The sequence below is a fragment of the Hemicordylus capensis genome, chromosome 2, assembly GCF_027244095.1.
Source record: "Hemicordylus capensis ecotype Gifberg chromosome 2, rHemCap1.1.pri, whole genome shotgun sequence".
NCBI classification, from domain to species: domain Eukaryota; kingdom Metazoa; phylum Chordata; class Lepidosauria; order Squamata; family Cordylidae; genus Hemicordylus; species Hemicordylus capensis.
Window position 1 is genome coordinate 427,912,189 of NC_069658.1, and position 17,234 is coordinate 427,929,422.

The 17,234-nt window shown below is 49.1% G+C and overlaps 1 long non-coding RNA gene across 1 annotated transcript; it reads left to right on the top strand.

The window, feature by feature from the left end:
- Positions 1-10,413: 10,413 nt before the first annotated feature.
- On the top strand, positions 10,414-16,602 carry LOC128346063 (uncharacterized). Its single transcript, XR_008316761.1, has 3 exons — positions 10,414-10,496; positions 11,369-11,606; positions 14,899-16,602. It is a non-coding gene; the product is annotated as an uncharacterized LOC128346063 (long non-coding RNA).
- Positions 16,603-17,234: the final 632 nt, after the last annotated feature.

Sequence of the window (17,234 nt, forward strand, 5' to 3'; positions counted from 1 at the left end):
GGATGGCAGGCAGCTGCACAGGAGAAGCAGCCACCAGCAGGCGGCTGTGAAGGAGAAGCGGCCACCACCAGGCCAGCAGACGGCCAGCCAAGGAGAAGCGGAGGCTGGCTGCTGAGGAAAAGCAGCCTGGCCACCGAGGGAGAATGGTCTGCCGGCGGGGGGCAGGGAGGATGAAATGGGGTGGGGGGGAGCAATGGGGTTGGAGGGGGAAGGAAAGAAATGGGGCTGAAGTGGGGAGAGAAAGAAATGAAGATGGGGGAGGAGAGACAGGGAGAACTAGGGGTGCATATGCTCTGCGCCAGGTCAGCTAGTACAAGCTATTTTGGCTACTAGATTGGCATAAAGAAAATGCCCTGAATTTCCACTTTAGCCTGCCCCCCATCTCTACTTCATTCTTCATGTCCTAAGAGTTCCTATTTAAAGACGTGGAGATCAAGGCTGCTTACCTAGTGTGGATGAATCATTTTCTAGAATATAGAATGCGGAGAATGCTAGTTTTAGAACACTTTAAATAGAACCTATCTATCAACGTCCTTGCTTGCGGCAGAATGCTAGGTCTGCTGCACATTTTCTTTTTTAGATGTATATCTTTGCAACTTGTAAAGGTACAAATAATTACCCCTGGTACATTCTTTGGAGGTGAATGCCTTTTGGCTTCTTCTCTACCCATCTTTTCAGAACACTAAAAAAACCCAATCACAATAAAGCTGCTGTTCTTTGCTTCATTCATTCTGCTGCCTTGCTAGCCTTGTAGCCAAACTGGTTGTGTGCAGGCATTCATCTTTGTGGGGTAAGAGGAGTGTAAACCCAGCGACAAAACCCAGAGACGAAGGTTTGGGAGGTATAGAAGTTTAATGAATGAATGGTGAAATAAAATCTCCCCCTTACACCATGGGGCTTTAGCCTCAATTCTACTTCAATAACTGGATAACTTTACAATAGTTCTTCAGAGAGCATGTCACACTGGGAGGCACACATCTCTGTCTCTCTGTCACACCAGCTTACAGTGCATGCATTCTCTCTCTTCCTGGTCCCTGGTAAAGTGGGAACCCCTGCTAAGTTGAGCAAAGAGGAACCTGCTAAAGTGGTGGCTATTAGCTTTAGCAGGGGAGAGAGCAACCACTCCCATTCATCCCAGCATAGCACTCTCCAGCTGTTGCTGGGGTGTGTGTGTGTTTTAAATTGTGAGATGTTTTGCAACAGGGAACCATTTTCTCATACATCTTGCTGTGTAAACTACATTGAGAACTTCTTTTGTTATTGAAAAATGGTATGTAAATATGTTTATTAATAGTAATAAATTCTACACCCAAAACACTCTCTCTCTCTCTCTCTCTCTCTCTCTCACACACACACACACACACACACACACACACACACACACACACACGCATGCACAAACGCACAGAGATGCTTGGTCCATGCCTCATACATACCTCCTGTTGTGCGTGGGCCAGTCACTTTGGAGAACTCAAAAGATGGGAAGCAAGAGACATGAGTCTATGAGACGAGAGCCTTAAAGGAATACAACAGGCTAAAAAAAAAAAAGGCTCCAGTGTTAGCAGCCAAGTAAACATATCCAAGTTGATCATTGCCCATGAAAAACCCAAGTTTGACTTAGAAACCTCAAAGCCCTACCAGATCATAGGAGGCCAATGCACTGCTCCCTGATGGACAGATTCACCAAGGAGAATGGGAGGAAATGATGTTAATTTTACAGACCTGATATCCAGTTAAAATCTAGCCTCTCTGTTTTCAGATTTAAAAAACAAGGCAATTACCTTGTGGTGGTAAACCACAAGGGGTTACAAAGGAAAGATCTGAAGGTTTCTGCTTCTTAATCTGGTAGTCCCCAACTCTTCCCCTCTTCTGCAGGTAAAATTCACTATCCATTTCAGAGCTAACTATGGCTAGCAATATGGGCACACAGAACCTAATGCTAACCATAGCACAAACCACAGTTTGCACCTGGGGTTGGAAGTAAATTGCTAACTGGTTAGTGAATATGCCAGGGCAGGCATAACGCTAACCATAGTTAGCTCCAAAATGGTGAGCCCATAAGGAGCTGCAGATGGAAGCATCATGGAATGATAGATGCATGGAAGCATCACAGAACCAGAAGCATTATAGACAGAGCAGACATCTTTGGATGTGGCAGTGAGGAGATTCAGTTATTTCAAAGTGGTTAGTTTCAGTAGAGCATAGGGACTGTAGTTGGTCATGGACTGGAAGAAAAACAATCAAGTTGGCACATTTCAGGAGACGGTATGACTGCCCCACCAGAGGCTCCCCACCAGGCATGGGGAGAGGTATAAGGCACCCTGGGAATATCCTGTGCTATGTAATGCTCATCTCCTTTGCTATTCCTGGAATGGACCTGCAACCTTCCAGAAAGCGATGAGTCCTCCTGGCTCCACTCAAGACATGTTTCTGCTTCAGTCAGAACTCAGCAATGCAGCCTGGATTCCAGCTGAGGTGGAACTCTGTCCTATGCCATCTGGTTGACCAAACTCCTGGCACATTCTGGCCACTTCCAGGTCTCACCAATCACTTTCTAACAATCACTTTCTACTTTCTTTTTTTAATTAGGAGTTTTAGCCGGCACTGTTCCCAAAGGCTCAGGATGGATAGTAACATTTAGCAGCAAGCAAGCTGTACATTTTAATTAAGTAAAATTAAACATAATTACTGTTTGTGCATGGCAGGAAATGCAATGCGTAGTGCCATGAGCACTAGAGGCAGACTGAGAGGAACCTGTGACCAAATCAGCAGACTGGAGAGGCACTCTTGGTTTGTGGGGTATAGCTCAATGGTATGTCCTTTGAGTGCATGTCAAGAAACATACAGTATCCAGTTAAAATCTAGCCCCTCTGTTTTCAAATTTAAAAAGCAAGGCAATATTCTGTTTTGTTCTGTTTTTAACTTTGTTACACAATTTAGCCTATCCTGCTCCTTCAGGATCAGGGCATGGGACTACTGAATCAAAACACTGATTTCATTTTCTGAATTTCAGGAGAAGCAGTTGAGACCATTGGCTACTTGGGGCTTAGACACAGTTGTGAAAGGGAGAAAATAAAGAAGTGACAGACATGCATGAAAACAAGAACACCATATTCTAGCCAATTCTTGAGAACACCATGTGTTATTGCTGTTCAGCATGACACATACAAGCACATAATACGATATAAGGGAGAAGAAAGAGCAACAATTTAATTTGGTTGGGTCAGTGAGGGATAGGGATGTGCACAAAACCAGCCTGGCCTGTTTGGTTTGAATTCGAACCAGCTTCAAACCAGGGTGGGTAGGTTTGGTTTGGTTTTGCTCACCCCCTCCCCCACCGGTTCGGTCTGAATTTGAACCCAGTTCGAACAAATTCTAAAAGGTTCTACATAGGGTATAATGGGGACACAAACTGCCCCATTACTCCAAATGTAAAGCACCTAGGGGCATAAAACCAGGGTGGGTAGTAGGCACCCAGGGGTGCCAACCACCTACCAAACCCCAAAGCGATCAGACACTTCTGTGATTTAATGAATTTTTGGAAATTTTTCCAATTTTTGCATTCCTCCCATAGAAAATAATTGGGATTTGAGGCAGACTTATTCCCCCCTTTGGGGGGTGTCAGGGCACCCCAAAGTGGGTCTGGGGTATGGTGGGTTGTACCACAACTCCCCCCAGGCAGCCCCAAGCCGGTGGGGTTCATGGTTTTTTCACCAGGAATTTTTTTCAGTTACTGTCCTTTTAACAAGTCTATGAGGTGCTTCACATGATTGGTGTGAAGTGCTGGCTTAGCCCGCTCTCCCTGCAGACAATCAAATGGCAGCCCTGGGTGGCCAGATTGGCTGCCCACATTACTGCCAGCTCTGTCATGGAGCTGGCAGGGGCTGTGGGGATCGGGGGCCATGCGGCCCCTGGAAGTTCCAGGGTGCCTTGCACGAGCATGAGGGGCATCCTAGAGAGACCCCCAAGACCAGGAGGCTGCTTGCAACTGTGTCTAAGCCCCAACTCGCTCTGCTAACCTGAGCTAAGGACAGGGTTACTTTAGCGGGCTGGTCACCAAAGAACCACCGGGCTCGGCTTCTTTAGAAAACCGAGCTGGGCATCTTTAGCCCAGTTTTCCCTTATCGTGAGAATAGCCTCTGCCTCTATCAGAGTAGCTTCTCTGGTCTGTATATATATGTTTGTGTGTATGGAGAGATCTTCATAGGGATTCATTGAGACAATTCATACACAGAGCAAGTCCAAACACAAATTGGATTCTTGGTGGCTGTATGAGTTCTCTCAATGAATCCCTATCAAAATCTCTCCAGACCAGAGAAGCTACTCTGATAGAGATAGAAGCTATTTTCATGACCAGCAAAAACAAGGCTTGCGGTCTGAAGGCGGGGTTAGCACACCCATGTGAAACCTTGGCAAGCCCTCAAACAGGGCTCTGTCAAAAGAGGGTCACCCATTTCCCAGCCCCACCTCTAAGCCCAGGTTTAGCAAGCAGAGGAGGTTGCCTACCCCCTCCCAGTGTTTGTGTGGAGCCACGGGAAGCTGCGGGACACTGCTCGAGGCCCCCTCTCCTCCTCCTTACAGAGCTACCATAGAGCCTGGATACTAGAGTGCCCTGCAAAGCAATCAGAACACTTGGGAAAAACCCACCCAGCAAAAGCACTGAGCAGCACTAGCTCCAACTTTCTTAAAGTGGCAGGCACCTTGCAAATGAGCTCAAGGGGAAAACAGGAACATATTCCCCACCCCCGCCCATGCCATCCTCATGAGAGAGCAGCAGCCCCATCACCTGTGCAGACACTGCAGCTACCTTCCGGTTCCATCCCTGCACTGCTGCTCCAGAGGTGATACCCCCCCACCCCCCAAGGCAAGGGCAACATCCGCTTTGCCCCTTCCAGGTGGAAACCACACAGGTGATGGGGCTGCTGCTCTCCTCTTCATGGCACCAGCAGGCCAGGGGAGAGGAGAGAGTGCTTGCTTGTCCACCATATGGTAAGAAGAAGCCTGCAGCAGGGAGGCAGCACCAAGGGAGGGAGCAACTGCCATGGGGAGAAGGGCTTCCATAGGCGGGGACCCCCCCGTGCTCCTTTCCCAGAGGCAGCAGGGCCATGCACACAGAAGGTGTGCATAATGTCACAGAAGGTGACATTATGGCACAAAAAGGCACAGGCGCTCAAGGCAGCAGCCCAGTGGTGTAACTATCATAGGGCCAGGGGAGACAGTTTTCTGGGGGCCCACTGCCTTGGGTGGGGGGCCCAGAGGCAAGTCACATGACTGACTCCCCCAGCCGCGCACCTGCCTGGGCATCCTTCAGTTGTATTCATCCTCCGAAATGGATGTGAGTGTTAAGACCTGGAGCTACCAGAACAGCATGTCTTTCTCTAGCACCATTAAATGACTTGCATCATCCACAATTTACAAAGCCTTTTTAAAAAAAGCCTCATTTAAGATTTCTTTACTTTATGAACTGAGCTTCAGTGCGGGGGTGCATTTTAAAATCTTGTCTCTGGGCCCACTCCAACCTTGCTACGTCCCTGCAGCAGCCTTGCAGACGTTTTGCCTTGGGCAGTGGTCTCTGCACATGCTCTGAAGCTCTGTAGTCCACGTGAGCTCCCCCCTTGAGGAAAGATGCTGGGGACAAAGCTTTGAAACACCCCCCCTTGTTTGTGCTAGCCTGCCCAATGACCACCCTTGCCTGAGAGGAGAGAGGAGGTGGGGTGTCTGGACAGCCTGGGGGCCTTTGGTTGGGGGATAGGCATGCAGGGTGTTGCAGGATGGAATGGCAGGGGGAGCTTTGTGGGGAGATAAGGAGGCTGCCTCTCCTCAAGATCCCTGGGAAGAAAGAAAATCCCCAGGCCCCCAAATAGATGGGTGGGGTGCAGAAGGATGGGTGGCAAGGGGCACGGTTGACAGGATGGAGTGAGTGTAGAAGAACTGCTTGCTCAGTCGCCAGCTCGCTCATTTGCCCGTCTGCTTGCTCACCCTCCCTGCCACTCGTATGCTTGCTCGCCCCTCCCCACCCACCTGTTCGCTCGCTTGCCCCCTCCGAGCCCTCCCCCCCCGGGCCCAGTCACAAACATGTGTCCCTCATTCTGGCAATGAGGTGTTGGCAACCCTAAGATGTCTGTGCATGCATGTGTCTAGGGAGCGTGTGTCTAGGGAGTGCGTGTGTATGCTCTGGTGTGACATGAGTCCTGCACACCAAGAGGGATGGGGGGGGCGCAACCTGATCTGCCAGGGATGGTGGCATTGGCAGAAGCTGTGCTCCATGCAACAGTGCCGCAAGATCCCACACAGTCCCACAGGTGCATCTATTTGACTCCATCCGCCTCCACAAGTGGCTGCTAACTCTGCCCATGCTAGGACTTTGAGAGGGGCATACTGTCAGTACGCATGGGAACACATGCCCCTGGTCCCTGACACGTGAGGGTGTACAGTGTACAGCCAGGGTGTGCACTCGGAGTCGGCATGCCTTTCCTCACCGTGTAGTCATTCTGCATAATAAAGGCACTTCCCAGGCAACCATTATGTGAATTCCTTGGGGAGCAGCTGGGGCTGCATTGGGGGTGCTGGTGGGCTCACTAGCACGCAAGCCCTTCCCCATCTGCAGGACTGTGTTGCACAGACGATGCAGAACGAGCTGGGCAGCATCTATGTGTGCATGTGTGTGTGTGCAAGCACACACATGTCATTTTCCCCTTGTGCAGCTGTCGCAGGGCAGAGCAGGGCTTGTACCATTGTGGCCATGGTTGCAGGGCTAACTCCTATGTGTGGGCAGGGCTAAGGTAAAGTGTGCCATCAAGTCAATTTCGACTCCTGGTGCCCACAGAGCCCTACGGTTTTCTTTGGTAGAATACAGGAGAGGCTTACCATGGCCTCCTCCCACCCACCAAGGTGTGTGTCCACTTGCCTCACACACACCCCTACCGAGCCCTCCTGGCCAGTGGATGGGGTGGGTGGGTGAGTGGGCAGATGTTCAGCATCACCCACCTGCCCAGAGGTGCTCTTACCCTCGGACCATGGGGCCCTGGCCCATGGCCACCAAGGTGTGGGGGGAGGCGTTGGAAGGCTGCCACGGGGTTGCCCGCTGCCACCGCGAGGCCAAACTGCTGATCTTTGCAAGCATTCTAGCCACCATGAGTGCGGCCAGGGGGGGCTGGAGCAGGCCCCCCATGCCAGTGGTGGGTGGAGCGGAAGCAACCGCTGGACTGACTATCTACTCAAGAGTTGCTGGGTCAGCCCAGCAGCCGCTCCCACTCTGCCCGCCACTGCCCTGGGTGGGTGGGTGGAGCTGCCACGCACATGGTGACTGGAATGCTTTCAAAGATCAGTGGTTCGGCCTCATGGCAGCAATGGCAGCAGCAGGGGGGGGCTCGCAGTGGCAGCAGGGGCATCACAGCAGCGGCAGGGGGCCTCACGGCAGAGGCAGCCCAGGTGCCCAACTTGCCTGGGTGTGCCACTGCATCCACCCACTCTCTGCACCCTCTTCAAGATGCAGAGGGTAGCAGTGGCAATGAGGGTGGGCAGGTTTGGGAGGCACTTTGCCACTCACTCTCCCGCCCACCCAGCCACCCTGCTGGCACTGCAAGAGCAGCAAGTGGCAGCATCAGGGCAGGGGGTGATGGGGGACACCCTCCCCCACATGCTCACCCTCCTATGCCCACTCACCTGGTAACATGAGTGCCCTGGGTGGCCATTTGCCCAGTGTTAATGAGTGGCCCAGCCTCAGACCCTCTGAGTGGTCTCCTCACTCAGGGGGCTGCTGCTGCCTGGAGCGGGGCTAGAGGACCAACATTGCAAGCTGTGAACATAGGGAACATAGGGAACTGCCATATACTGAGTCAGACCATTGGTCTATCTAGCTCAGTATTGTCTTCACAGACTGGCAGTGGCTTCTCCAAGGTTGCAGGCAGGAATCTCTCTCCGCCCTATCTTGGAGATGCTGCCAGGGAGGGAACGTGAAACCTTCTGCTCTTCCCAGAGCGGCTCCATCTCCTGAGGGGAATATCTTGCAGTGCTCACACATCAAGTCTCCCATTCAGATGCAACCAGGATGGACCCTGCTTAGCTATGGGGACAAGTCATGCTTGCTACCACAAGACCAGCTCTCCTGTGGCTGCCTGCCTTGCAGGAAACCCTGTAATGTTGATCGTCAGTCTCTCATGTTCCCTACCGAGGCTTCACCGAATGCTTGTGTGTTTGCTGTGCAGCTTGAAATAGGGTTACAGCTGTATGCAGGAGGTTACCCTGTTTTCGGCTCATGTGAATAGCTTCATAGACTTATTAAAAGGACAGTAACTGAAAGAATTCCTGGGGGGGGGACCATGAACCCCACCGGCTTGGGGCTGCCTAGGGGAGTTGTAGTATAACCCACCGTATCCCCAGACCCACTTTGGGGCACCCTGGCACCCCCCCCCCACAAAGGGGGGAATGGGGCTGCCTTAAATCCCCATTATTCCCTATGGGAGGAATGCAAGAATTGGAAAAATCTTCAACAATTCATTAAAAATCACAGAAGTGTCTGATTGCTTTGGGGATTGGTGGGTGGTTGGCACCCCTGGGTACCTACCACCCACCCTGGTTTTATGCCCCTAGGTGCTCTACATAGGTAGTAATGGGCCAGTTTATGTCCCCATTATACCCTATGTAGAACCTTCTGGAACTGGTTCGAACTGGGCTTGAATTTGCACTGAACTGGTGGGGGAGAGTTTTCGCAAAATCAAACCTACCACCCCCACCCCCACCCCCGGTTTGAAGTTGGTTCGAATTTGAACCAAACAGGCCAAGCAGATCTCTAATCTGGACCAATATCACTGAGAAATGAGTATTTTATCAGTAATGCCCTTTATCTAGCTTTCGCTAACACCACCAAGCTCTTCCTGCTTGGGTTTTTATCCTGACAATCCCTAGTAGAGAGGCTGAAGGCTGTGCGAGAAGAAAGTATAACACACTGGATCCAGGATGAACTTTTAAATAAAACAAAAACAAGTTTATTATTTATGTACAAGCAGCTTAAAGGTTTCTCTCTGCCAAAGCAGGGCTTCACACTCATAAAGTTTTCTTCAGTAACAATAACAAGGCTTGGCTAAAGTGTAAATAATGTGAGATGTAAGATTCTGACACACAGACTTCACACACTGGCAAACATTCTACACCGTGTACATGGACAGAAAGATAACTTAGATGACTGACGAAGCCACAGCTGAATTGCCTATCACCTATAGGCACAGATCTGTTCTACTCAGTCCATCCCTCTCCCAGTCCTAGAACAGACCCTGAGGCGATTCTCACAAACAACAGAAACCAGACTAAGGGAGCCCAGCCCAGTTTCTGCTGCTCGTGTGCAGCAATGGGAGCTGTGCGGCTCCCAGCAGCAAGCCCGCCTAAATGCCCTCCCTCTTAAATGAGGTGAACGGAACAAGCACTCAGTTAACCCCGTTTGTTGTTGTTGTTGTGTGTCTGCTGCGGCTGCTTGCAGCTGCGATGAGCACACTCGGGGAGGGGGAGCCCAGGAATGCACCGCGCACCCCTGTGATGTATTACTGGGGCTCGGGGGGGGGCAGGGCGCCACACTGTGGTGCTTCCCTTCGCCTGACCCCCAGAGCTGCCAGGCGAGCTGCAGCCGGGCACAGGAGTGTCTGAGCAAAGATGCTGCTCATCTGGGCCAGCAATCCGCCCACCAGGGCGGGGTGGTTGATTGTCTGCGGGGAGAGCAAGCCCCCTCTCTCCACAGAACCTCTTTCGGTTCTACACGCGGGTCGTGTGTAGAGCCTTCTTATCTCTCCAGAGATCCTATCTCTCTAGCCCTATCCCTCCCTCCCTCCCTCCTGGCTTCTCTAAGCCCTTTCTGAGGAAGTCCTATCTCCTGGCTTCTCTAAGCCCTTTCTGAGGAAGTCCTATCTCCTGGCTTCTCTAAGCCCTTTCTGAGGAAGTCCTATCTCCTGGCTTCTCTAAGCCCTTTCTGAGGAAGTCCTATCTCCTGGCTTCTCTAAGCCCTTTCTGAGGAAGTCCTATCTCCTGGCTTCTCTAAGCCCTTTCTGAGGAAGTCCTATCTCCTGGCTTCTCTAAGCCCTTTCTGAGGAAGTCCTATCTCCTGGCTTCTCTAAGCCCTTTCTGAGGAAGTCCTATCTCCTGGCTTCTCTAAGCCCTTTCTGAGGAAGTCCTATCTCCTGGCTTCTCTAAGCCCTTTCTGAGGAAGTCCTATCTCCTGGCTTCTCTAAGCCCTTTCTGAGGAAGTCCTATCTCCTGGCTTCTCTAAGCCCTTTCTGAGGAAGTCCTATCTCCTGGCTTCTCTAAGCCCTATCTAACACTCTGCACTTAGGGTAAGACAGTTTAACTGCCACTCTCTGCTCCATTCTAAAGCCCCTCCCTTAGGAATCCCACCTGGAGGGCGGTCCCTTGGGCTTTAAAAGGTGACTGACAGGACTGGAGGGAGCTGCTGCCAACTAGCACACCTCCCAAGAAGTCGGTTGGCAGTCCACTCCTAGATAAGCAACCAGGTGCACATGTGTATAAGCGATATGGGTCTCAGCAAATGTGTTAACCTCATGAAGACTGATCAATAGCACAATGAGTACATGCCCACACTCCCCCCGCCCACGCCGTGTGCTGAAGGTGGGCTGGCTCACCTGAAGCAGCCCATTATAACTGGGTTTAATGGCAGAGCATAATCTGAAAATGTGGCTGACTTTTCTTTAGGCCACATTAGATTTGGTGGCAGAAAACATCTCTCTTTAAAGGTGGATTTGCTGCCATTGTCCTATCTAAAGTGTATGGGAGGCAGGAGCCTTGATTTTAAGATCAAAAGGTGAGGGGCATGGAGGTGAAATGTGTGGTACCCTTCCCCTGCCTGCTGCTACAGGCACCAAAAGTGAGTTTAACTGGGAGCAAAGTGTCGAGGGAGCAGGGAGGAGGCTGTGTGTTGGGGGGTAGAGTGGCAGGAGAAGAGAGAGTTCAACACACAAACACAAACCCTTCCTCATTTGCCTTTTAACACCCCCCCACACTTTTGTATGCAATTAGACTGACCCACTTTTAAAAAAGAGAGGTGTGCTCCTATCACACTAGTTTGGCTCTGAGCAGTAGTTTCCCAGCAAGCTGAGCACTATAAGAGTCATGCTGAACGACTGAACCCCTTTGGGCTCTTGGATTTGGGGTTTGTTGGGGTTTTTTTGTTTTGTTTTTGTTTTTTGGATCAGTTAATGTGCTGCTGTTGTGACAAGAAGGAAACGAGTCTGTTTAAAAATAAGCCTATTTTCTGCAGGTGATGATCAGGAAAGTGAACTCTATAAATAAAACTGCATATTTGCTCCCTGTTGCCTGCATTCTTGACTGGCAAATAATTGATTTCTCTTAACTCCTTCGCCATCAGTACAGCAGCAGCAAATCTAGACACACTTCTCAGAGTCCACACCTTTTTGCAAGTGGAAATTTACAAGCGAGCTGTTGCTGTTGAGATGGCAGATCTTAGGCACTACACTAAAATCCTTGATCTACCAGTAACCACCAAAGGTGACAAGTCATATCAAGGACATTGGTACCAGAGAGAAGGCTGGGCATCATCAACAAACTAAGGGGTGAGGGGGACAACCAGACTAGTTCTGCTGAAAGTAAGTTGTCTTTTGGAGCAACCAACTCCTATATAGTACTATTGAGTAAATCAGCTGCTTATTGGACTCTTAAAATCTTTTTAAAAAACCACTAAGAGGCTATTCACATGTGTGTGCAAAACTGGGTTAAGGGAGCCCAGCTCGGTTTTGCATGCTCATGTGTACAATGGTGGCAAACCCACCTATGAGGCCTCCCTTTAAAAGAAGGTTAGGAGAGTGAACACTCTCCTAATCTTGTTTTTGGATTGTCTGCAAGCAGCCATGGCTGACAGACTGCGGCGCTCTCGGGGAGGGGAGAGGGGATACCCATAAAGCACCGCGTCCATGCATGGTACATTATTGGAGCTTCAGGGGGCGGGCGATGTGGGCAGGGGCGTAGCTATAATTGGGCGAACGGGTTCAAAGAACCCGAGCCGTGCCCAATCAGGAGCCGCCATTCGCGGCCTTGACACGCCCCCCACGTCTGACGTCAGACGCGGGGGTGGTAGTTTCGCTCCCGAGCGGGGGCCGCGCGGCCCCTTCGGGAGCTAAACAAAGGCTGGCGCTGCGTTCACAGCGCCAGCCAGGAGCGGCTCTTCCCTGCAAAGGCAGGGAAGAGTTGCTCCTGGCTGGGGCTGTGAATGCAGCGCCAGCCTAACTAGCTCCCTTCAGGAGCTAAGACTGGGGCTGCGTTCGCAACACAGCCCGGAAGTGGCTCTTCCCTGCAGGGAAGAGCTGCTCCTGGGCTGCGCTGCGAACGCAGCACCAGCCTTTGTCTAACTGCCGAAGGGGCTGCGCGGCCCCTTCAGCAGTTAAGCTGCTGCTCCCGAACGGAGCCTCAAGGCTCCGTTCGGGAGCCAGACCACGCCCCCACGTCTGACGTCAGATGCGGGGGCGTGACTATCCCCTGCGTCTGATGTCAGATGCAGGGGGCGGGGCTATCGGGGCGCCCACCGCGGCCGCACATGAGCCCTGACCCTTGGAGCTGCCCTTGGAGCTGCCAGCTGCCCTTGGCACCCTGACCCTTGGAGCTGCCAGCAGCAGCCAGTGCTTGTCTGGGCAGTTGATCTGCCCACCCAAGGACAGTGAACTGCTCATTTGCAGGGAGGCAAGCTCTTTAGGGCTTCCTCACCACAAACCCTGTAGCCCTTTCTCACTGTTTATGAGAAAGGGCTCTAAGAAGTAATCTCCATCAACATAGAGTGTGAAATACCCAAGAAAAGAAGTTCCTTCCTGGTACTTAAGGAGCCTCAGTTGCACTATTGATTGAGGAGAAAAACAAATGTCTGTCTCTAAATGGGTGTTTTCTAGGCTTGAGCTGAGAGGATGGAACAGATTCAGAAGGAGAAAGAGGAGGTGGGAAAGGGGTGCCAGAATCACAGGCTGAAGATAGGAGCTGGGAGGAGAAGGCAGAAGAGCTCAGGAAAAAGGAAAAGAGCATGCCTTGGACACTCTTGGCAAAGATGGATTCAGCAAGCTGAGTCATGCCTCTCATGTTGGGCTGGGCCTGTTTTTTAGCCTACTTTCCAGTAGGCTTATGAGATCACCCGGCATTCTGTCTGTGTGTCTGTGTGTCCGTGTGCCCCCCACTACCGACTTCGCAATGCCTGGACCAATATGAACCAAATTGGGTACAGTTGTAGGGACACATAGGGACACCTCAATCCATAGTTTGTGATGATGTCATCCACCCCAATCCAAGATGGCAGATGCATAAACTTTCTGAGGCACAAGTGGGCTAACTTGTGATCCGCTTAAACATTTTGAACCAAATTTTCTCCAGCTTCAGGGACACATAGGGATGCCCAAATGGCATGGTGATGATGATGTCATCCACTCTAATTCAAGTTGGCGGCCTTGTGAATATTTGAGGCACAAGCGGGCTAATTTGTGGACTGTCTAACCCATTTGAACCAAATTGGGTACAGTTGCAGTGAGTGACACAAAGGGACAACTCAGTGGTGTAGTTTGTAATGATGTAATCCACCCCATCCAAGATGATGGATGCATGATCATTTGAGGTGCAAGAGATCTGACTTGTGGACCTTGATTTGAACCATATTAAGTCTAGTTGTAGAGACAGTGAAAGGAAAGTAGGCTGAGTAATTCTTACTAGAACAACAACTTGTTTCACTTCCCAGTCATGATAGATCAGCTCTCACTTGCAACTGGGTAAACTCTGTGACTGGTCCGTAAAGTTAAGCAAATTACCCGAATCACACAATTTTGTTGGTAATACAGTTGTGCAATGTGGATTCAGCGCTTTGCAGCATATTTTTAAAACTTCGGTCTACTTCATCTCCAAAACCTGGGGCTTTATAATAGTTTAAATGGTTTTATTAATATTAATTGTTCAATAGTTTTAAAATAGTCTAATGAACATTGATTATCGTATATTTGCCAAGATCCTGAATCAAAATTTGGCATCTCTGCCCCACAAGTTAGTAATTAACTGTCAAATTAGTGCAGTGCTGGGAAATCACATGACTGGTTCCCTTTGTTTTTTCATGGGCTTTTTCAGTTGGCTAAGCATGGTCGAGCAGCCTGGGAAGACTATATGCCTGCTGGGAGGAAGCATGGGTTTCTGGGTCTATAGTTCTGCTCAGAGCTTCTCCCAGCAGGCTCATGGACTTCCCAGACTGCCCGACATCACTCCCTGCCTGCTAGGGATGAGCACGAATGGGTTCGTGCACTCCTGGGAGGCAGGGGGAGTTATCTTTAAGGAGCAGGGGGTGCCCAACCCCCCACTCCCCCCAAAGCATTGTCTCTCCAAAAATGCTGGTGTGGGGCTGCTGCATACCTCCTTGCAACCCCGGTCAGCGTCCTACCAGAAGTGGCCAGTGCGTGTGTACACATCACTCCGCTGCCCGCTGCCCGCTGCCCACACCATCCATGCCAATTGTTTGGGGGCTTGGGGGTCCAATATGAGGGGTATGAAAGGCAGACAGGGGCAGATTAACCTTTTTGCCACCCATCAGCAAAACGGTTTTAGCCACCCCTAAAAAAAGCCACAGTGCAGTAACTGGGGAAGGGGGCGACTGGGTGAGGGGGCAGTTTTCCCCTTTATCCCCTAAAGTTCACTGCAGGCAGCAGTGGTGTCTGGCTGCAGGAGGGCGCGCAAGGAGGGGAGCGTGCCCATTTTTTAACCTGAGAAAGTCCGCTGATGTTATGTGGGAGGTGCAACCTCTTCCCTCCTCCCTCCTCCCCAGTGACTGCCTGCACATGGGCTCTGCTATCCGTAGCCCATTTCCGTCTGGGTGCAGTTACTCAGTTTTAATCTGAGCCCAACTGATATAGTTTTCTTCTTTCACAGAAACTGCATTACATACGTTCTGATAACTGTGTTTCCTAAGTACTTGGAATGTTAATGAACATTCCATGCTATCTTACTTGTTAAGCCAGAGACTTCACTACTACAAGCAAAAAAATTGACAGAGATGGATGATGGACAGTTTGACCCTATTAGTGAGAACTCAGACAAATTACAAACAAACAAAAGTTACAGTACATATCAGAAAATCAAATAAATGTAAATTATGTTATCTGGGGATTCTTCAGATATTTTAGATGTCAGTGGGAAATGTCAGAAAATTCTTATTGGTAGTTAATACTAAGCAAGTGCTTTTGGTAAATTATCAAATCCTGTGACTGTGCCACTTTTTACTTTTACTGGTACATCTCAAGAACCACCAAGTACCTTCAGTAAACATTTTACTCTTTTTACTTGTCAGGTGCTGAGGTCTAAGAGCCTGCAAGTACCTTGAGCAGGCAAGCTAAAGACAGTATCATGGTTGAACAGGTCAAGAGCCTTGTGTCTTCTTCTGCAACATTACCCAAATTAAGAGCAAATAGAAGATCTGGGAGCTTTATATCAGAAAATGGCACTAGATTGGCCTTCTGATGTCACCTGACTCCTTTGGCCAAGAGGAATCTGGGTAGTGGCTGTACAAGTTTACTAGCTAGAACTGCCTGTAGTTCTCCACTCATGGCATTGGAGGTATACGGAGTGAGTATCTGATCTGCAGAGTTCCTAGTCTGATGCTATGTTGCCTGGCAGAATCCTGGCATTTACCAAGTTAGGCATGCACTTAGTTGGCCTTGAAAGTTTACAGGTAAATGTCAGCATTTTCTAAACTTTCCAATGGTTTCTTAAGCATGTTGAGATTTACTGGTAAATGTCAACACTTATTAAATTGCTGACATCCAGTGTAACAAGTACATTGACACAAACCAGATTTGCTCCTAGGGAAAAGAACCGTGTACTTCAGAAGTTCCACAACTCTGTGTGTTTCTGCCAGTTCTTAAACACTAGCAGTATGAGTAATGTATGAGTACAGTATGTGTAGAGTATGAGTAATGTACTTGCTATCTTCATACATTCATGTGTTTTGTGTGCCTCTCTCCACCCAACCCATCCTGTCTCTGGCATTTTGACATAAAACAAGACTATAATCAGAACAAAAGCAATCAAGTGAAAGCATCTATTCTGTGTTGAATATTTGTAATGTTCTTTTTGTTTCATATTTCTTCTTTTGTCTGTTCTAAAAAACACACTTGAGAGGATAGTAATCTTTACAAAATAGATCTTTGTTAATAGATTTTCAAATGTGTACACTTGACTTACATAAAACATAAGAAAAAAGTGAAGCAGTATCGTAATAAGGCCCAAGCAAAACAAAACAACCCAGAAAAGAAAAGAACAACCTCCTGTGGCCTATTGCAACCAGTTCTTTGTTTCCTAAAACTTTACTAAATAAAAAGATGAAAAAACAAATGGGTGGGGAATGCTTTGAGAAATGAAGTTTCAGGAGAATTGTATCTTCCCTACAAGGAGACTATCTGGGGTGCCATTTGGAAAGGACGGGGCAGGGGAGCAGTCCCCATATGTTTCATACTATGTTTAATTAATCTTCTGAAGCATTTGTATCTCTGGCCAGCTCACTGGTTCTACAAATCGAGTGGCTATTGTTATAAACAATTCAATGGACCTGTGTACTAGATCTGCATGACAAAAGTACAAGTCCCTTTCCTTATTGAGTACCCAGAATGTTGGGGGCAATATGCTAAATCATTGTAAACCACTTAGAGAGCTCCGGCTATAGAGCGGTATATAAAATGTAAGTGCTAAGTGCTAGTGCTATTATTAAATAAAAATGGTATGTGTGTGGGAGATAGCCCTGTGTTGACAATATTACTAGAGTTATTTTATTTATTTATTACATTTATATCCATGTTCTTCCTCCAAGGAGCCTAAAGTGGTGACATGGTTATGTTTATTGTCACAAAAACTCTGTGAGGAAGGCTAGGCTGAGAGATAAAGTGATTGGCCCATGTAATGTTCTTTTAGAAAGGAGAGAGTCTTCTAAGTTTAAACAAACACAATTCTTTGACTTTAGATTTGTATCTAACGTGGAAGGATCAAATCACAAGCATGTGCGCACACACACACAGGAAAAGAATGGTACAAGCCACAAGTAAAGCACCGACCAGCTACAAAAGGCTGCTTCTGTGGAGAGTAAATGCATTCTGAAGTCACCAGGGCAGGTCTGTGTGCCTGATCATTTCAAAAAACGAATACTACTAATAACAAACAACAACAAGAAGAAAGAACTCGGAGCCAGAGTGGTACAGTGGTTAGTGTGCTGGACT